Below are 22,428 nucleotides of genomic sequence, written 5' to 3' on the forward strand. Positions count from 1 at the left end.
CAGCATGAGATGTTTGGGACAGTTTCATGTTACACTGCCTGCGACTGTCGTGCCATTTTTTTTTTAAGCTGGCAAATGCTTCTTTTTTCAACACCCAAAGCGTCAACTGAAGTAGCTATATTGTTCCAAATACGAGATTTAACTGACACAGGTGTCCGATCCGCTTTTTTCCCAAACAATGGGGCAGATTTACTTACCCGGCCCATTCGCGATCCAGCGGCGCGTTCTCTGCTCTGGATTTGGGTCCGGACTGGATTTATGAAGGTAGTTCCTCCGCCGTCCACCAGGTGGCGCTGCTGCGCTGAAAATAATCTCAACGTGCCGGAATGCAGCACCTCGGACCAGGTGAAGGTGAGCGCTTCCCAAGCGACACTTTTTCGGTTTTTAAATGCGGCGGTTGTTCTGAATACGTCGGGTTTTCGTTCGGCCACGCCCCCCGATTTCCGTCGCGCGCATGCCGGCGCCGATGCGCCACAATCCGATCGCGTGCGCCACAATCCCGGGGCAATTCAGGTACAATCGGCGCAAATCGGAAATATTCGGGTAACACGTCGGGAAAACGCGAATCGGGCCCTTAGTAAATGACCCCAAATATGTCATAATTTTGATAAACCTTTTTAGAGGGAAAAAAACCCATTAAAAAGTGCGTACGTAAATACAAACATGAACAATTTCTATAACATTTGAGTGAAATGGCATCTGTAAAGGCAAACATTTAGCCCAATGCTAAATTATGATTTTTGAACCTTGGTTTATTAAATATTAAAAATATAAACAAGATTAAAAAAAAAAAAAAGGACATTGGTGTGTAAGGTTTTTTCAAAAAATACATATACATACTATAAGCCTAGAGCAGGATCCAAACCGAATTAAACAAATTGTTTGGACATGCATTGTTACCCTTGGCAGAATTAATATTGAGACAAAAAATAAATAAATAAAAGGATAGTCACAAACAAACATATTACCATGTGTGCTGAAACTAAGCAGGTTTTATTTATTTTTTTTGTATTACAAAGCAAACAAATTACCGTATTTTCCGGACTATAAGGCGCACTTAAAAGCATTGGATTTCCGTGGAAATCCAAAGTGCGCCTTATAGTCCGGTGCGCCCTATGTATGGCGCTGGGCAGCGGACCATACTTACATAGGTCCCCGCTACCGGAGACCGGAGACAGCAGATCTCCAGCGGGAACTGCAGACCACGCGGCATGAACAACTTCTGCCGCGTGGTCTGCAGTTCCCGCTGGAGATCTGCTGTCTCCGGTAGCGGGGACCTATGTAAGTATGTCCGCTGTCATCCTCCACCTCCCCCTCACCTTCCCCGCTCACCTTCCCCGCGTTCCCCGACGCGTCTCGGCGACGCGTCCCGTCGCCGCGTCCCGTCGTGTCCCGCTCCGCCCCCTGACCTCCGCCACGCCCCCGGACCCCGCGCCTTATAGTCCAATGCGCCTTATATATGGAATTATTACATATATAAGGCGCATCGGACTAATGCGCCCGATAGGGCAAAAAATACGGTACTTACTTTTTCAATGAGTATTTTTTTCTCATGCACAGTGACATGTTTTTGCTTGTGCTTTCGAGGAGCAAAATTATGCGCAGGGTCGGATTCATCACTTAATGGTGAATTTGGAGGTTCTTCTGATGGCAACATTGGAAGTTTGCTGGATAAAACACTTTGTTGGCTGTTATTTTCAGGTAATGCTGGTGCCGAGTTTACAGGTTCATTTTGCAAATCAAACTTTTGCCTCAAAAATTGCCCAAACAGTGAGGTTAGTCTTTCTAGCTCACATCTCTCCATCTTGATTCCTCCTGGACGTTAGCCTACAAGCAGACTCCTCTTGTTGCCTTAAATCAGGGGTCTCAAACTCAATTTACCTGGGGGCCGCTGGAGGTAGATTCTGGGTAAGGCTGGGCCGCATCAAGTTTTCCACACAAAATGCGCTTACAAAATATCATTATTCAGATTCAAATGTCACGGCGTCTCCCAGCGCAAGGAAAGCCCCGAGCGGGGAGACGTGTTTTCTCTATGAACGCGTCCTGTGCACCGAGGGGTCCCAAGCTCCTACCGCACTGAGCCCAGTCAGGGACACTCCATCCCCCCCTCCCCCCCGGTACTTGCCTCCCATCGAAGAAGATGAAGTCGCCGCTCTGACCTGCACCAAGTGCGTTCAGAGCGGCGACTTCATCTTCTTCAAGTACCGGAGGGAAGGGGATTAACCGGTTACGGGCCCTTTCCTGTTTTTTCATGTCCATTTTTCACTCCCCACCTTCAAAAATCTATAACTTTTTTATTTTTACACGTAAAGAGCTGTGTGACGGCTTGTTTTCTGCGTAACAAATTGCACTTCATAGTGATGGTATTAAATATTACATGCCATGTACTCGGAAGCGGGAAAAAAATTCCAAATGCAATGAAAATGATGAAAAAAACGCATTTGCGCCATTTTCTTGTGGGCTTGGATATTACATCTTTCACTTAGCGCCCCAAATGACAGGTCTACTTTATTCTTTGGGTCGGTACGATTAAGGGGATACCAAATTTGTATAGGTTTATAATGTTTTTTACAAAAATTAAAACCTCCTGTACAAAAATTATTTTTTTGATTTTGCAAACTTCTGGCGCTAATAACTTTTTTATACTTTGGTGTACAGAGCTGTGGGTGGTGTATTTTTTTGCAAAATTTGATAATATTTTCAATGATATCATTTTTAGGACTGTACGACCTTTTGATCATTTTTTATAGATTTTTTATATTTTTCAAAATGGCAAAAAAGTGCCATTTTCGACTTTGTGCGCTATTTTCCGTTACGGGGTTAAACGCATTGAAAAAACGTTATCATATTTTGATAGATCGGACATTTTCGGACACGTCGATACCTGATGTGTTTATGATTTTTACTGTTTATTTATATTTATGTCAGTTCTAGGGAAAGGGGGGTGATTTGAAATTTTAGTATTTTTTGTATTTTTATTTATACTATTTTTCAGACTCCCTAGGGTACTTTAACCCTAGGTTGTCTGATCGATCCTATCATATACTGCCATACTACAGTATGGCAATATATGGGGATTTTCCTCCTCATTCATTACAATGTGCTATCAGCACATTGTAATGAAGGGGTTAAAACGAAATAGCCTCGGGTCTTCGGAAGACCCGCAATATGCGCAATATGCAGCAAAGACTTACCGGCTATGGAGAGGGCTCGGCCCGTGAGCCCTCTCCATGCAGCGCGACCTGCCCTCTCCATGCAGGTGGGGGCCGCAAAATATTGTCCCGCGGGCCGCAGTTGGCCCGCGGGCCACGAGTTTGAGACCCCTGCCTTAAATACTTTGCCAAGTGAAAAACCTGTGTTTAATTTCTCCTGATTTTGCATTGCTAAACTAAGAAGTCGCAGATAAATCCGAATTTGCGACAATATAAAAAAGCAAACACAAAAAAAAAGCGACAAATATTGAAAAAAACGCAACAAATTAAGCCCAAGAAATAGAGACATGCACAAAAGAACATAGAACCACATTGTGAATTTATGCCAAAAAAAATAGAACAGAGATTTCACATAGACAGAAAAAAAAACGCAAATTAATGATAAATATCCCCCAATGTATCAGAATTAAAAGTGGACCGTGTTAGAGGAAGTAGAAGCTAACAATAAAGAAAGTATAAAAAGACGCCTCCTCCAACGGGAGGTCCACTGGATCTATAAATCTGAAACGTTAAATCCTAATGGAATAAATGAAGAATGTCATTTTATTGTGTTTCTCTGATTGCTGTCAGCCTTCTTAGTTTGCACGGAGAACCGTTCATTTTTGAACTTTTCTTCGTACAAAAAGAAAAAAAAGTTCTTCCTCTATGCACCAATGTGCGAATATGTATGCTAAACAATTATGTGTAATGGTGACCTTATATTAACAAGAGAATGTATATACACCTATGTGCAGTTACGCTTCCGGCGATGTAGACAGAGATGCGCATGTCTGAGGAAGGAGGCGGGACCTCCGAAACGTCACAGTAATCATGCGAGCGCCGTCTCTGCGAAGAAGTGACTGACGATAAGACCTGAGATGTCTCTACAAGCCGCGGTACAGTGAGACTCAGAAGTGGAAATTGCATCTTTGCAACCTGTCTAATAACAAAGGACTGCACCTAGAGGTATACCCTCAGAAGTTATTTATAAAGAAAAAACTAACGTGTTAACAAGAATTATATAAAGCAAAGATATTTTATAAGAAAATTATTCTCAGTGGTTGGTTTTTTCTACATATTGACGTTTCTGGACTAATCAGGGAGTCCAGTGTGTTCCACTATTTTTTTCTGATTACGCCAAGGAATAGTTATATAAAGGCTGTTGCTGTGACTACTGGCTACTGTGGGGCTGGTGCTGTGACTACTGGCTACTGTGGGGCTGGTGCTGTAACTACTGGCTACTGTGGGGCTGGTGCTGTGACTACTGGCTACTGTGGGGCTGGTGCTGTGACTACTGGCTACTGTGGGGCTGGTGCTGTGACTACTGGCTACTGTGGGGCTGGTGCTGTGACTACTGGCTACTGTGGGGCTGGTGCTGTGACTACTGGCTACTGTGGGGCTGGTGCTGTGACTACTGGCTACTGTGGGGCTGTTGCTGTGACTACTGGCTATTGTGGGGCTGGTGCTGTGACTATTGGCTACTGTGGGGCTGGTGCTGTGACTACTGGCTACTGTGGGGCTGGTGCTGTGACTACTGGCTACAGTGGGGCTGGTGCTGTGACTACTGGCTACTGTGCGGCTGGTGCTGTGACTACTGGCTACTGTGGGGCTGGTGCTGTGACTACTGGCTACTGTGGGGCTGGTGCTGTGACTACTGGCTACTGTGGGGCTGGTGCTGTGACTACTGGCTACTGTGGGGCTGGTGCTGTGACTACTGGCTACTGTGGGGCTGGTGCTGTGACTATTGGCTACTGTGTGGGGGCAATGTGACTATTGGCTTTTGTTTAAGGGCACAGTGAGCCATTCGCAGACATTACCATTCTGTTGACTGTGTGGGGGCGCAGTTTCTATATTGACTTCTGTGTGGGGGTACAGTGTTTGCTATGATCTTGGCTACACTGAATGTTTATAAACCAGGTAGGGCAAGAGCACTATGGGTAATACACTAAGTTAATGCCTCGTCCATAGGAAAGTCATAAACATTAGATTTCTGGAGATCCAGCCCTTGGGACCCCAGTGACTGGTTCCAGTGCCTTATAGATGTGACAATGTGCTCCTCAGGGGCGGACCCAGATGAGGGAGACTCCTCCTCTATCCCAACGCAAATGCTGAACAGGATCGAAAATCTGGTCAGTACATTTTATGATGACATAATTAGACATAAATTAGATTTTAGCATGAAACTAGTAAACCCCTGGTCTATATATCATATCTGTTAAAGGGATGTTCCAGGTTTTGTTCTATTTTATGTATAATAACTAATATTACCTGAGTGGGAGGAGACATAAGCATTCAGATAATCTCTGTGGATTCTTCGCAGTGTAGCAAGCACAGCACCATGCATTGTATTGTGGTTGTGCTGGGTATTGCAGCCCAGCCCCATACACTTGAATGGGACTGAACTAAATACAGGTCATGTGACCGGGGGGGTGTAATGGATGTTGTTTTAGTGCTCGTGTTATATAAAATAAAACATACATTTTCATAATGTCATATGAGGGCCGGATTTTTGCTGGAGGAGTCTTGTTATTTAATGAAATCATTTCTGGGGAAAAATCACTTATTAATTAACCTGATTTACAGTTTCTAGGGAAATAAACAGCAATAGTTTTCCCTGTAATCTCTATTCTATATCAATAGTCGATACTTTTTCTGGTTTTTCTACTTCAGCCCAAATATGAACGTTTAAAAATGAATAAATATTGTAATATTGCTGCATTACTCTTCACTAATAGTAGCTGTATGAGGGCTTGTTTTTGTCCGGAAGGGAGAGTATGTGATAAAGTAATTCTGGACGACATATACAGAGGGTAAAGAAAGTATTCAGACTAGAGATGAGCGAGCACTAAAATGCTCGGGTACTCGTTATTCGAGATGAACTTTTCCCGATGCTCGAGTGCTCGTCTCGAATAACGAGCCCCATTGAAGTCAATGGGAGACTCGAGCATTTTTCAAGGGGACCAAGGCTCTGCACAGGGAAGCTTGGCCAAACACCTGGGAACCTCAGAAAAGGATGGAAACACCACGGAAATGGACAGGAAACAGCAGGTGCAGCATGCATGGATGCCTCTGAGGCTGCTTAATCGCACCATTATGCCAAAATTATGGGCAACAGCATGGCCATGACAGAGTGACCGAATGAGGCTAGATAGCATCTAAAACATCCAATAATTGACCCTGACACTATAGGGGACGGCATGCAGAGGCAGCGGCAGCAGCGGCAGGCTAGAGAGTGGCATGGCGACATACCCTAAATGGACTCAGGCTTCAAACCAATGGGTAGCAGAGAGGAACCAAAGGAGGTGAGCAAGAAGCGCACAAATAATATCGGTACATGATAAAAGTTTGCCAGTATATTTTGTGGATTACACAGCAGGGTGGCGACAAAGTTAACATGGAAGCCATGAAAACAACCCAAAATTCTGCCTGACACAGCTCGTTTGATAAGGGGACGATGTATGGAGGCAGTGAACTAGTAGTAGATTAAAGGTGCTGCAGATAAAACTATGTTAGTTGGTTCTTGGCATGGAGCTGGCGCTCCGCTTCCAGGCGAGCTTTCGCCAATCCAAGCCCCTGTCTCTAGGCTACTCCCCAAACAGCACTTCTAAGAACCTTTTGTATAAGATCAAGTGTAGTAGCGTTCTTATAAGTTTGGGATATGGCGGGTGAGGGGAATGTAAACATCTGCGCAAGAAGCGCTGAAATAATATTGGTAAATGATAAAAGTTTGCCAGTGTATTTTGTGGATTACACAGCAGGGTGGCGACAAAGTTAACAACTTTGATGTGGAATCCATGAAAACAACCCAAATTTCGGCCTGACACACCTCGTTTGGTAAAGGGACGATGTATGGAGGCAGCTATATGGACGACTTTTGGAGGTAGCAATGGAGACAACGTGTGGAGGCTGCTATGGAGACAATTTAATTTGGATAGTGCCTGTATGTGGCAGTCCAAAAAAGTTTTCAAACCAGAGGAGCAGGTAGGTGGTCCTCCAGAAAAATTAAATAGATTGAGTGCCTTTATGTGGCAGTCCAAAAAAGTTTTCAAACCAGAGGAGCAGGTAGGTGGCCCTCCAGAAAAATGAAATAGATTGAGTGCCTGTATGTGGCAGTCCCAAAAATTGTTTAAAACAGAGGACCGGGTCGGTGGCCCTCCAGAAAAATTAAATGCATAAAGTACTATAGCTACAGCCAGTGGGCCCTGTCAAAAAATAGCCAGTTTCCTCTGCTTTAGTGTACAAAGAGGAGGAGAAGGAGGAAAATGAGGAGGAGGAGGAGTGGATAAATTATTCAGGTTGAGCTTCCTTCACCTGGTGGAGATTGGAAATTAGGAGAAATCCAGGCTTTATTCATCTTAAAAAGCGTCAGCCTGTCAGTGCTGTCAGTCGACAGGCGTGTACGCTTATCGGTGATGATGCCACCAGCTGCACTGAAAACCCGCTCGGACAACACGCTAGCCACAGGGCAGGCAAGAACCTCCAAGGCGTACAGCGCCAGTTCGTGCCACATGTCCAGCTTTGAAACCCAGTAGTTGTAGGGAGCTGTGTGATCATTTAGGACGATGGTATGGTCAGCTACGTACTCCCTCACCATCTTTCTGTAAAGATCAGCCCTACTCTGCCGAGACTGGGGACAGGTAACAGTGTCTTGCTGGGGTGACATAAAGCTGGCAAAAGCCTTGTAAAGCGTACCCTTGCCAGAACTACGCACTCTGCCGCTAGCGCTGTCAGAAGGGAAATACTGTTTCAGCTTGTGCACCAGGGCCTGCTGGTATTCATGCATTCTCACACTCCTTTCCTCTCCAGGGATGAGAGTGGAAAGATTTTGCTTGTACCGTGGGTCCAGGAGAGTGAATACCCAGTAATCGGTGCTGGAATAAATTCTTTGAACGCGAGGGTCACGGGATAGGCAGCCTAGCATGAAATCTGCCATATGCGCCAGAGTACCAACGCGTAAGAATTCACTCCCCTCACTGGCCTGACTGTCCATTTCCTCCTCCTCCAACTCCTCCAACTCCTCTTCTTCTGCCCATACACGCTGAACAGTGAAGGACTGAACAATGGTCCCCTCTTGTGTCTCGCCAACATTCTCCTCCTCTTCCTCCTCATCCTCCTCCACCTCCTCCGATATGCGCTGAGAAACAGACCTGAGGGTGCTTTGGCTATCAACAAGGGAATCTTCTTCCCCCGTCTCTTGTGACGAGCGCAAAGCTTCCGACTTCATGCTGACCAGAGAGTTTTTCAACAGGCCAAGCAGCGGGATGGTGAGGCTGATGATGGCGGCATCACCACTGACCATCTGTGTTGACTCCTCGAAGTTACTCAGCACCTGACAGATATCAGACATCCACGTCCACTCCTCATTGTAGACTTGAGGAAGCTGACTGACCTGACTACCAGTTCTGGTGGAAGTTGACATCTGGCAGTCTACAATCGCTCTGCGCTGCTGGTAAACTCTGGATAACATGGTTAATGTTGAATTCCACCTCGTGGGCACGTCGCACAACAGTCGGTGAGCAGGCAGTTGGAGGCGGCGCTGCGCTGCCCTGAGAGTGGCAGCATCTGTGCTGGACTTCCTGAAATGCGCACAGATGCGGCGCACCTTCGTGAGCAAATCAGACAGATTGGGGTATGTCTTGAGGAAACGCTGAACTATGAGATTTAACACATGGGCCAGGCATGGCACATGTGTCAGTCTGCCGAGTTGCAGAGCCGCCACCAGGTTACGGCCGTTGTCACACACAACCATGCCTGGCTTCAGGTTCAGCGGTGCCAGCCACAGATCAGTCTGCGCCGTGATGCCCTGTAATAGTTCTTGGGCGGTGTGCCTTTTATCGCCTAGGCTCAGCAGTTTGAGCACCGCCTGCTGTCGCTTAGCGACGGCACTGCTGCTGTGCCTAGAGCTAGCGACTGATGGCGCCATGCCCACGGATGGTAGTTCGGAGGAGGAGGTGGAGGAGGGGTGGGAGGAGGAGGAGGCATAGTAGGCTTGAAAGACCTGGACCGAGGTAGGCCCCGCAATCCTCGGCGTCGACAGTATATGACCAGCCGCAGGGTCAGACTCGGTCCCAGCCTCCACCAAGTTAACCCAATGTGCCGTCAGCGATATATAGTGGCCCTGCCCGGCAGCACTCGTCCACGTGTCCGTGGTCAGGTGGACCTTGTCAGAAACGGCGTTGGTCAGGGCACGGATGATGTTGTCTGACACGTGCTGGTGCAGGGCTGGGACGGCACATCGGGAAAAGTAGTGGTGGCTGGGGACCGAATACCGAGGGGCGGCCGCCGCCATGAGGTTGCGAAAGGCCTCGGTCTCTACTAGCCTATAGGGCAGCATCTCCAGGCTAAGCAATCTGGAGATGTGAACATTAAGGGCTTGGGCGTGCGGGTGGGTTGCTCTATATTTCCTTTTCCGCTCCAGCGTCTGGGGTATGGAGAGCTGAACGCTGGTGGATGCTGTGGAGGATCGTGGAGGCGACGATGGGGTTTTTGTGCCAGGGTCCTGGGCAGGGGGCTGACTATCAGCTGACACAGGGGAATGAGCAGTGGTGTGCACGGCCGGAGGTGAACGGGCTTGTTGCCACTGAGTGGGGTGCTTAGCATTCATATGCCTGCGCATACTGGTGGTAGTTAAGCTATTAGTGGTGGAACCCCTGCTGATCCTGGTTTGGCAAATGTTGCACACCACAGTCCGTCGGTCATCCGGTGTTTCCTTAAAGAACCTCCAGACTTCTGAAAATCTAGCCCTCGCCGCGGGAGCCCTCGCCACGGGAGCTTCACTAGTTGACACATTTGGCGCTGATGCACCAGCTCTGGCCCTGCCTCTCCGTCTGGCCCCACCACTGCCTCTTCCAACCTGTTCTGGTCGAGGACTCTCCTCCGTCTCAGAAGCACTGTGTTCACCCGGCCTCTCAACCCAGCTTGGGTCTGTCACCTCATCATCCTCCGATCCCTCAGTCTGCTCCCCCCTCGGACTTCCTGCCCTGACAACAACTTCACCACTGTCTGACAACCGTGTCTCCTCATCGTCGGACACCTCTTTACACACTTCTTCCACTACGTCAAGAAGGTCATCATCACCCACAGACTGCGACTGGTGGAAAACCTGGGCATCGGAAAATTGCTCAGCAGCAACCGGACAAGTGGTTTGTGACTGTGGGAAGGGTCCAGAAAACAGTTCCTCAGAGTATGCCGGTTCAAATGCCAAATTTTCCTGGGAGGGGGCAGACTGGTGGGAGGAGGCTGAGGTGCAGGAGCTGGAGGAGTGCCGATTTCGGTGACATGGGTGGACTGCGTGGAAGACTGACTGGTGGACAAATTGCTCGAAGCATTGTCGGCAATCCACGACATCACCTGTTCGCACTGTTCTGGCCTCAACAGTGCTCTACCACGAGTCCCAGTAACTTCAGACATGAACCTAGGGAGCCCAGGACCACGGCCTCTGACCCCTGCAGTAGTTGGACGCCCACGTCCCCGCCCTCGTCCTCTACCCCTAGCCCTCGGGTTAAACATTTTGAAAATGAAAGTTATAACTTTAATTTTTTTTTTACTTTTTTTTTTGTGTTTTTTTGTTTTTAAAACCAAACGATGCTATTGCAACACCCTCGCCGATGCAATGGCGAGGGAGTGTTTGCGAATACGTCCCACCTGCATGTAATCACATCACACTACATGGTCCTGATAGGACATAGGGGTATTGCAGTGGTGAATCCTGCCTGGCAAGGCAGGAGTTAAGTGTTTTGTATGATGCAAGATGCTATTGTCCAATGATCTGTGTTACATCCTGTCCCTTTGTAAGCTGAGATGTGATTGGAGGAGCAGCCACCACCTGACCAAGGGGAAGTAATAAAACCCCCTGGCCAGGAATGTTCTGGGTCTCAGATCTCAGAGAAGTCTCAGATCTCAGAGAAGTCTCTGAACGGAGACCTTCGTGCACCGGAGCTGTCCTGTCACCGCGGCTGATCCTGAGTGAGTACAGCTGGGGAAGTTAAAGGGGGGTAGAGATTGTTTCCGACGCTAGGTTATTGGCTCACCTCCCAGGGAATAGTGACTGTGTCTTAAAGTGCCCACGTCCCATTCTAGCCATCGCCCATAGCAACGGACATTGTGTAACCCTGCAGACTTCCCTCAGCTAGGCCAGTCACGTCCGCCCAGGACGAAGATACGGGACTGGAGCAAGTCCCGTCCCCTGGTCCCTCCTCAGGGTACCGGAGCATGTTAAGTCCTCCAGAGAGTCCCTTCAGCCCTGCTACTGCTAGTGTCCCTGGGACTCCCACCATGATGCCTCTGACTATGCCCTACTATCTGGGGGCCCCCTGGTTACCCTACTACGAGGGAGAATCACACACTCTCCCTGAATTCAGGGACAAGTTGTTAGCCACCTTCGCCTTGCTCCCGTTCACAGAGGAACAGAAAGTGGGCATCCTAACCGGGCAGTTGAAAGGACCCGCTCTCCGGGAAGTCAAGTCTTGGCCCCGAGAACAGTGTCAGAATGTGGTCCAAATTCTTGATAGGCTACGCAACACCTTTGACAAGTGTACTGTCTCCGAGTTGAAGCAGAAATTCTTCGGGAAAAGACAGAAGCCCCAAGAGTCCCTCCGAGACTCTCCCTACAGGAGACATGGAAGGCCATCACCTGCCTTGAGCCCAAAGACGCTGAAACCTCTGATCAAACCTTAAGGGAACAATTTATTAATGGACTTGTTGATAGAAATCAAAGGTGTCAAATAAAGATCATCTCTTCACAACATGCCCAGGCCTCTTTCCTTGAGTTTAAGGAAATTGCCATTGACATATTAGGAGACCGACCACCTACTGGGCCGCAGAAAGAGCCTGAATCCGTGGAAATGGAAGAAGATGCTCTCGCTTGCCATCGCACGCAGTCAGCATCACCTACTCCTGCGGCTATGGAAGTTACTGGCATAGCAGGACCGGTCCCTAATCTGGCGGACACCCTGCATCAAATCCTCGATCGGTTGACCCAGTTGGAAGTAACTGTCTCCGCTATGAGGAGGAAACCTCCAGAGAACCCGGTACGGTCAGCTACTCCTCGTGACTCTCCGACTAAACAGCGCCCAAAAGAAGCGAAGTCGTTAAGCACCTGGAGTCAGAAGAAACCCCGCCAGCGGTGCAGCTACTGCCATAAATATGGGCATGAAGAGAATGGTTGTCGTCAGTTAAACGACAAACCCTTGGAGCTAAGGGACGACCTCCAAGGGAAGAACTTGTAAGTCCCCGAGATGACAACTGGATGCCCAGGTTCGTGGGGACTCGCCCCATGGTTCATGTAACCATCAACGGAGTTAACCTACCGGCCTTAATTGATACCGGCTCTCAAGTGACCACCCTCCGGAGTGCTGCCTTCGAGAAATGCCGAGGAAGAGCATCCTTAGTCCAGCCTCCAAAGGCTTACTTGAACATCATTGCTACGAACGGAAAACCCGTACCCATCCGCGGCTACTGGGAGCCCACGCTAACCATTGGAGACACTGAGTTAACCAGACAGGGCGTAGTGGTGACACGTGTGCCCGAAAACGGTAACTTCTCCCTGGTACTGGGTACCAATGTCCTCCGCAACTGCTACCCTGAAGTGCTGAAGGCTCTCCATGACTCCCTGCCAACAGTGCCCAACAGTTCCCGGAAGGTAATTCAGGAGACTATGCAGGTTCTAGCGGCGCAACAGAAGTTTGCTGGCCCTAATGGAGAAATCTGCAGAGCCCGGATCAAGGATCCTCAACCTGTCCGCCTTCAACCTGGGACTGAGACGTTAGTATGGTGTCGAGCCTGCATGGGCGTCCAAGGTCAAGACTACCAGGCGATAGTAGAACCTCTACCAGCTGATGAAGACCTGCCCATTCTAGCCGCCAGGAGCCTAGTCACTGTATCCCGAGGACAAGTACCCATTCGATTACTAAATGTGGGAGACTCCCCAGTGGATCTGAGAAAGTACCAAGCCGTAGCCACTCTCTTCAGCGTCCATCCTGAAGACTTGGTGGAAACCTCTCTGTCTGCCTCCCAACAGTTGGAACTGAAGCAAAGTGCTGAAGGTGAGCCTGCCGAGCAATCCTGGTGGCTTGAGCTCAATATTGGAGATGACGATTTTACTCCTGCAGACCAAGTACAAGGTGTCCTGGATGTCGTTATGAAGCACCACCAGGCCTTCAGCAAACACCCACTGGATTTTGGGCAGACTACCCTGATCCAACATACCATCCCTACTGGCTCTCATCCCCCTATCAAGGAGCGATACCGGCCCATACCTCCAGCCCGCTACCAAGAGGTGAAAAAGCTGGTACAAGAGATGAAGACAGCCAACGTTATCCGGGAAAGTCACAGCCCATGGGCTTCCCCGCTGGTCCTTGTGAAAAAGAAGGATGGAACCCTTCGATTCTGTGTTGACTATAGGAAGATCAACAATATCACCCACAAGGATGCCTATCCTCTGCCTCGAATCGAGGAATCCCTCGCAGCCCTAGGGTCAGCTGCCTACTTCTCTACCCTGGACCTGACCAGTGGCTACTGGCAAGTGGCCATGGCGCCGGAAGACAGAGAGAAGACGGCTTTCACCACCCCAATGGGCCTGTTCAAGTTCAATAACATGCCGTTCGGGCTATGCAACGCCCCAGGCACATTTCAATGGCTGATGGAGAGATGTTTGGGTCATCGCAACTTTGAGACCGTCCTGCTATATTTGGACGACATCATCATCTACTCCAAGACTTATGAAGACCACCTCCACCATCTGGCTGAAGTCTTCCAAATCCTGACCCAACATGGGTTGAAGGTCAAGCCAGCCAAGTGCCACCTGCTACAACCTAGCGTCAAGTACCTGGGACATGTGGTGAGCGCTCATGGAATTGAGCCAGATCCAGAGAAGATTGCAGCTGTCCACGACTGGCCTACCCCACAACCATACGGGACATCAAAAGCTTCCTGGGATTTGCCAGTTATTACAGGCGCTTCATCCCGAAGTTTGCCCAGCTGGCGGCTCCCCTGCAAGAGCTTCTAAGGGGCTTGCCAAAAGAGAGCCAACGTTCCCGAGTATCCATTGAGTGGACGGCCGAACGAGAAGCTGCCTTCCAGATGCTCAAGCAACGGTTGACTGAGCCTCCGGTGTTGGGATACCCAGACTATAGTCTGCCTTTCACCCTATACACTGATGCCAGCAAGCAAGGTCTAGGGGCGGTATTATCCCAGCTCCAGAACGGAACTGAAAGGGTCATAGCCTACGCCAGCCGTTCCCTCCGAGAACCGGAGCAAAACGACCAGAACTACAGTTCCTTCAAGTTGGAGTTTCTGGCGTTAGTCTGGGCTGTGACTGAAAAGTTCAAGGACTACCTGGCTGCATCATCTTTCACGGTCTTCACAGACAATAATCCTTTGGCGCATCTAAACACCACACGTCTTGGAGCACTGGAACAACGGTGGGCCTCCAGACTTGCCAACTTCAACTTTACCATCAAGTACCGGGCTGGTAAGACCAATGACAACGCCGACGCTCTGTCCCGTCTCCCTGACCAGTGAGAGGGACCCTCCACGGATGCTCAGTGGGAAGATGTCGAGATGCCAGCATTCTATGCCCGGTTTGTGCGTCAAGATGCCCAGAGAGTTTACTCCCTACCGACAGAGGCAGCGCCAGCTACTCCTCAAGAAGAGTCAGAGCCCCCTGCGGAAAAGGACCTCTGGATGAGTCTTCAGGCTGATAGCCGTGCCATAGGAGAAGTTATGGACTATCTCTCTAGTGGGCGAGTGCCTGAAAGAATCCGGCGCAGAAGAGCTGATGGAGAACTGTCTCAATTGTGGCGCCAGAGAAAGACTCTGAGCATGCACCAGGGTCTGCTAAAGAGAAGAACTCTGGACCTTATCACTTATGACCGGCTATACCAGATTGTGATTCCCAGGAGGGACGCCAAGATAGTACTGGAAATGTACCATGACCAGTCCGGACACTTTGGCGCTCAGAAGACTGAAGCCACCCTCCGAAGGCGATTCTTCTGGGTCAACATGAAGTCCGACATTGAAGCCTGGTGTCGAGAATGCCCAGCCTGCGCCATCGCTCGAGGAGAGCGACACAATCAAAGGGCCCCTCTACGTCCCATTGTGAGCCAACGGCCCTTAGAGATCCTGGCATTGGACCACGTGAAGTTGGAGCCCAGCAGATCCGGTCACAGCTATGCTCTCACGATCATCGATCACTATACCAAATTTGTGGTTACAGTACCTGTCAGAGACCTGTCTGCAAGGACTACCGCAGCGGTCCTATGGAAGAGCTTCATCCTCCCCTATGGCTGTCCGGACCAGATCCTTACAGACCAAGGAACAGCATTTGAGTCCCAAGTCTTCCAGGAGTTGTGCACTCTATATGGCTGCAAGAAGCTAAGGACCACAGCCTATCATCCCCAAGGCAACGGGCTTTGTGAGAAGATGAATCAGACTCTAATCAACATGCTGAGGACTCTGACCTCTGCAAAAAGGGCTGACTGGCCAAAACTGTTGCCCGAATTGGTGTACCTGTACAACAATACTACTCATTGCTCCACAGGATACACCCCGTATTATCTGATGTTCGGTAGGCATGGCCATCTCCCTGCTGATATGACCTGGGACATGGAGTCCCCTGATTCCCAGTCTTTACTCCCCCAGACTGACTGGGTTCACGAACACCAGAGGCGCCTGGCGGATGCCAGAGAAGTTGTGGATCTGCGGTTGGAAGAGGCCCGGGAGAAACAAAAAAGGGACTTTGATCGTAATGCCTGTGCTGAGCCTTTTGCCCCAGGAGATCGAGTGTGGCTGCGCAACAACCATCCTACCAGTAAGCTAGATGGGCGTTGGGAGCGTGAGCCATACCTAGTTAGGGACAGTCTCTCCCCTGAAGTCTACGAGATTTCAAGAGGAGACCGTCCACTACTCCGGGTACATAGGAACCGGATGAAGAGATGTCTTCGTCCTTTTGCCCCTATGTCTACACCTCTCACCTCGACCCCCAACTTACAGACCTCCTTGTGTTCACCTACCCCCAGTTTCTTAGAACTTGTGACTGTGCCTCAATTCTGTTTTGTTTCCACTCCAGTAAGAGGTACCTCAGAGAGACCATCATCCCCACCGCAGTCTCCAATACTACTGCCTGTGGAGGATGATCCGGCTTCAGAGTCTGTAACCCCTGAAGCATCAGAGCCAGCTGAGACTCCGACTCCAGCGCCTGAATCAGAGGAGGACGATGAGGAGGTTGTTATCTTCTCCCAACCGGAACTTCGGAGGTCTCAAAGGGAGACAAAAGGTAAAGCTCCTGCGTACCTGCAGGAGTATCAGCTGGTGTCACACAGAAGGAGGAGGCAGGTACGCTTTTCTGACACCGAAGTACTTACCACCGAAGAAGATGCAGAGTAACCCCTGAAGGGCTGTAGCCCACTTCAGGTACTGTACATATTGTATATTTCTGTCCTTTCCCTAAAGAGCCAGAAACTGTCCTGAGACTCTTACCCTTATTTATCTCAGTCAAGAGATTATACATTGTCCTGTGCTATGATAGCACCCTTCCTCTGCCAAAGCAGAGATTTCTTCAAAGGACTCTGTCCCTCTACACTAGAGGAGACCCTTTGCTTCTACTGCACTTTTCCCCACATCAAGGGCTGTACCCAGAAGATGGACTTTGTCATTAAAGACCTTCTGTGAGACTTTTGCCAGATACTACCAGGGAAGTTGCTGTGTCTATTGACTATTATTTTGCACTTAATGCCTCCTTTTTAGGTATGGACATTCTGCATGCACTTTTTATGCCTTTTCCTTTTCAGGTAAAGAGACATTCTATGCTGCTACCCTGAGTAGCCTATCTATCTACCTCTGTAACGTTGTAACGTTTTAAGATGTGTACCCATTGAGCTCCTAAGCCAATGTGAATTTACCACCTGTTTGCACACTGTCATATATGCCAGTAGTCTGCATTAACCCTTTCATAGGCTTTACAGGTTGTAGTGTGGCTGTGTCGGACCGTCTTCTTGTAAAACACTGACCGCTACCTGATCCCTCAAACCGAGGTTTGCACATGGGGGTAGTCCGTAAACTGCGGGTCCTAAGGGGACCGGGGGTGTTACACAGTTAGCACCTGGATGCCAACCATACATGGGTAAGGATGCCAGTCAGGAGGTACTCGTGTCGCATATGCTAACGCAATGCAGATAGACACATTATATAATTGCCGCCAGGGAAGAAGTGTTGATACAACAAATATACAGGCCTTGGTGCAAGGAGTGGATTACAGTACATGACACCACACCTTTCCTACTGTACAGTTCGGTTTAATGGCGTCAGCGACCAACTGTCATACAGCTACATGTTTTTTTTGTCTTAGTCTGACACCAACCCAGGTGCCTGTCTCCAGGACCATGGGCGGTTTGTCCCTACACCTCACATAGCCTGCACTTCCCAAAAGTGCCCATATCCACCTCTGTAGTCGAGCCGAGGGCGGCTCTTTCAATTGCCCCCGGGGTATGCAACACCCTCGCCGATGCAATGGCGAGGGAGTGTTTGCGAATACGTCCCACCTGCATGTAATCACATCACACTACATGGTCCTGATAGGACATAGGGGTATTGCAGTGGTGAATCCTGCCTGGCAAGGCAGGAGTTAAGTGTTTTGTATTATGCAAGATGCTATTGTCCAATGATCTGTGTTACATCCTGTCCCTTTGTAAGCTGAGATGTGATTGGAGGAGCAGCCACCACCTGACCAAGGGGAAGTAATAAAACCCCCTGGCCAGGAATGTTCTGGGTCTCAGATCTCAGAGAAGTCTCAGATCTCAGAGAAGTCTCAGATCTTTTCAGAGAGATTCCAGTGTAGAAATGAGTTAGGGATCAGTGAGTGAGTGAGTAATCTCAGTCTAGCCCATACCAGAGCAGGAAGAGCCTAGCCCCTGCCTCTGAAGAGTGGAGCATCAGACTAGAGTTAGTGTAGTGAGAAAAGGGGTATCATCTTACCTTTAAAGGTGATACCTGAAGCCCTACAGGACAAGCTGAAGCTTCCTACCAGGACACAGCTGCCTCCCAGCCTGCTCTCTACTTCCAGGCTGGTGAACTATCTCCTGAGGCTCCCTCCAACTCACATCTCAGCACTCCATCTACCTGTTAAAGGCACGTTTGCTGCGGTTCCTGTGGTTCAAATAAAGAACTGTAAGTTGTTTTCTTCAACTTCTGTCTCCGTCTGGTCCCTGCTAATACGGCTGCCTTCATCACCGGCACCCTGTCCATCACCCAGAGACTCACACTCGGGACATTAAGGGGTTGCCCCAGGGAGATCCGCTATAGCAGCCTCTCCCTCATCATTTCTTGCCAACACCACCCTGCTGGAGACCTGCCAGGCTGTAGGACAGCCCTCCGGTTCCCCGTACCAAGCACCGTGACCATAGCGTGCTTAGGCCGCAACCGCCAGCCACTCCGGTACCGCGGGCCCCGGCTGTCTCCAGGCCCACGAGAAAAGGCTAGGCCCCGGTGGGGGATGTTGCACTATCCTATTGCTATGGCTATTTTCTAGCCAAGTATTACAGCACACTGCTATGCCAGATGAGATGACGCTGAGTTATGAAAAAAATAAACGTAAAATAAAAAGAAACTGGCAGACTGTGCCTAATTCTACTCAAACCCCTAATAAATTGTCCCACTTTGGTGTTTGAGGTAGATATGTGTGTCACTAAGAGCTAAACACAATGGTAGCAAGTCCCCCTGCTAATTCCTCACAATATGGTACTAGCTGCACTACTAGTGCCAGCAAGCCCAGCCACAAGCAAATAAAAAAAAAAGTATAACGTTATTGTAGCCCTAAGAAGGGCTGTTGGGTTCTTGTAGAATCACTCCTGCCTAACAGTAAGCTAATAGAACACCCTAACGCTTTCCCTGAGCAGCAGCAGCTCTCTCCCTAGCGGCATCCAGACAGAGAATGATCCGAGCAGCGCGGGCAGGGGCTAGTCTATCCCAGGGTCACCTGATCAGGCCAGCCAACCACTGCTATCGACGTGTAAGGGTACCACGTCATGCTGGGTGGAGTGCAGAGTCTCCTGGCTTGTGATTGGCTCTGTTTCTGGCCGCCAAAAAGCAAAACAGCGGGAGCTGCCATTTTCTCGAGCGGGCGAAGTATGTTACGCTCATCTCTAATTCAGACCCCTTTAAGTTTTTCACTCTTTTTGCTTCATTTCAGCCAATTGTTGAGATAAAAAGTTTTTTATTCGCTTATTATTGAGCCCTCTGCTTCCCAGTAATTTGCCTTCTGCCCCCCCCCCCCAGAAAATGTGCCCTCTGCCCCCCAGTAATGTGCCCTCTTCCTCCCCAGTAATGTGCCCTCTGCTCCCTAGTAATGTGCCCTCTGCTCCCCAGTAATGTGCCCTCTGCTCCCCAGTAATGTGCCCTCTGCCCCCCAGTAATGTGCCCTCTTCCTCCCCAGTAATGTGCCCTCTGCTCCCTAGTAATGTGCCCTCTGCTCCCCAGTAATGTGCCCTCTGCTCCCCAGTAATGTGCCCTCTGCCCCCTCCAGTAATATGCACTCTGCCTTCCCAGTAATGTGCCCACTCCCCCCCCCAGTAATGTGCCCACTGCCCCCCCAGTAATGTCTCCTCTGCCCCCCCCAGTAATGTGCACTCTGCCCCCCCCGTGATGTGCACTCTGCCCCCCCCAGTAATGTGCCCACTGCCCCCCCCCAGTAATGTGCCCTCTGCCCCCCCGTGATGTGCACTCTGCCCCCCCCCCAGTAATGTGCCCTCTGCCCCCCCCGTGATGTGCACTCTGCCCCCCCCCAGTAATGTGCACTCTGCCCCCCCGTGATGTGCACTCTGCCCCCCCCAGTAATGTGCACTGTGCCCCCCCCCAGTAATGTGCACACTGCCCCCCCCCCAGTAATGTGCACTCTGCCCCCCCAGTAATGTACCCTCTGCTCCCCCGAGTAATGTGCTCTCTGCCCCTCCAGTAATGTGCACTCTGCCCCCCCAGTAATGTACCCTCTGCTCCCCACAGTAATGTGCTCTCTGCCCCATCCCCCAGTAATGTGCCCTCTGCCCCATCCCCCAGTAATGTGCCCTCTGCCCCCCCAGTAATGTGCCCTCTGCCCCATCCCCCAGTAATGTGCCCTCTGTCTCCCCAAAAAAATGTGCACTCTGCCCCACCCCCAGTAATGTGCCCTCTGCCTGGCCAGTAATGTACCCTCTGCCCCCTCCAGTAATGTGCCCTCTGCCCCCTCCAGTAATGTGCACTCTGCCCCCCCCCCCCCCCAGTAATGTGCACTCTGCCTGGCCAGTAATGTACCCTCTGCCCCTGTGCACCCTGCCCCCCCCCAGTAATGTGCACTCTGCCCCCCCCCCAGTAATGTGCACTCTGCCCCCCCCCCCCAGTAATGTGCCCTCTGCCTGGCCAGTAATGTACCCTCTGCCCCCTCCAGTAATGTGCCCTCTGCCCCCCCCAGTAATGTGCACTCTGCCCCCCCCCAGTAATGTGCACTCTGCCCCCCCCCCAGTAATGTGCACTCTGCCCCCCCCCCCAGTAATGTGCCCTCTGCCTGGCCAGTAATGTACCCTCTGCCCCCTCCAGTAATGTGCACTCTGCCCCCCCCAGTAATGTGCACTCTGCCCCCTCCAGTAATGTGCCCTCTGCCCCCTCCAGTAATGTACCCTCTGCCCCCTCCAGTAATGTCCACTCTGCCCCCTCCAGTAATGTGCCCTCTGCCCCCTCCAGTAATGTGCCCTCTGCCCCCCCCAGTAATGTGCCCTCTGCCCCCTCCAGTAATGTGCCCTCTGCCCCCTCCAGTAATGTGCCCTCTGCCCCCTCCAGTAATGTGCACTCTGCCCCCTCCAGTAATGTGCACTCTGCCCCCCCAAGTAATGTGCACTCTGCCCCCCCAGTAATGTGCACTCTGCCCCCCAGTAATGTGCCCTCTGTCTCCCCCAAAAAATGTGCCCTCTGCCCCCTCCAGTAATGTGCCCTCTGCCCCCTCCAGTAATGTGCCCTCTGCCTCCCCCAGTAATGTGCCCTCTGCCCCCCCCAGTAATGTGCTCTCTGCCCCATCCCCCAGTAATGTGCCCTCTGCCCCATCCCCCAGTAATGTGCCCTCTGCCCCCCCAGTAATGTGCCCTCTGCCCCATCCCCCAGTAATGTGCCCTCTGTCTCCCCAAAAAAATGTGCACTCTGCCCCCCCCCCAGTAATGTGCCCTATGCCTGGCCAGTAATGTGCCCTCTGCCCCCTCCAGTAATGTGCCCTCTGTCCCCTCCAGTAATGTGCACTCTGCCCCCCCCCAGTAATGTGCACTCTGCCTGGCCAGTAATGTACCCTCTGCCCCCCCCCCCAGTAATGTACCCTCTGCCCCCCCAGTAATGTGCACTCTGCCCCCCCCAGTAATGTGCACTCTGCTCCCCCCAGTAATGTGCACTCTGCCCCCCCCCAGTAATGTGCACTCTGCCCCCCCCCCAGTAATGTGCCCTCTGCCTGGCCAGTAATGTACCCTCTGCCCCCTCCAGTAATGTACCCTCTGCTCCCCACCCCAGTAATGTACCCTCTGCCCCCTCCAGTAATGTGCACTCTGCCCCCTCCAGTAATGTGCCCTCTGCCCCCTCCAGTAATGTGCACTCTGCCCCCTCCAGTAATGTGCACTCTGCCCCCCCCCAGTAATGTGCACTCTGCCCCCCCCCAGTAATGTGCCCTCTGCCCCCCCCCAGTAATGTGCCCTCTGCCCCCCCCAGTAATGTGCACTCTGCGCCCCCCCCAGTAATGTGCCCTCTGCCCCCCCAAGTAATGTGCCCTCTGCCCCCCCCCAGTAATGTGCCCTCTGCCCCCCCCAGTAATGTGCCCTCTGCCCCCCCCAGTAATGTGCCCTCTGCCCCTCCAGTAATGTGCCCTCTGCCCCTCCAGTAATGTGCCCTCTGCCCCCTCCAGTAATGTGCCCTCTGCCCCCCAGTAATGTGCCCTCTGCCCCTCCAGTAATGTGCCCTCTGCCCCTCCAGTAATGTGCCCTCTGCCCCCTCCAGTAATGTGCCCTCTGCCCCCTCCAGTAATGTGCCCTCCGCCCCCCCCCAGTAATGTGCCCTCTGTCCCCCCCCAGTAATGTGCCCTCTGCCCCCCCCCAGTAATGTGCCCTCTGTCTCCCCCAAAAAATGTGCCCTCTGCGCCCCCAGTAATGTGCCCTCTGCCCCCCCCCCCCCCATAATGTGCATTAAAGGGCTCTGAACACTTCCTGGACCTTCTGTCTATTATTTGTTAAAATTATACAAA

The 22,428-nt window shown here is 50.8% G+C and overlaps 1 long non-coding RNA gene across 2 annotated transcripts in view; it reads left to right on the forward strand.

The window, feature by feature from the left end:
• LOC140116835 (uncharacterized) overlaps positions 1-22,428 on the forward strand; it is a 55,953-nt gene that overhangs the window by 22,505 nt on the left and 11,020 nt on the right. Inside the window, exon 1 of one of the 2 annotated variants that reach the window (XR_011852987.1) lies at positions 4,861-5,320. The exons of the other annotated variant lie outside the window; for it this stretch is intronic. This is a non-coding gene — a long non-coding RNA (uncharacterized lncRNA). Of the gene's footprint in view, positions 1-4,860; positions 5,321-22,428 lie in introns of those variants that run through there. 2 annotated transcript variants of the gene reach the window in all.

This window comes from Engystomops pustulosus, chromosome 2, assembly GCF_040894005.1.
Source record: "Engystomops pustulosus chromosome 2, aEngPut4.maternal, whole genome shotgun sequence".
Taxonomy (NCBI): Eukaryota; Metazoa; Chordata; class Amphibia; order Anura; family Leptodactylidae; genus Engystomops; species Engystomops pustulosus.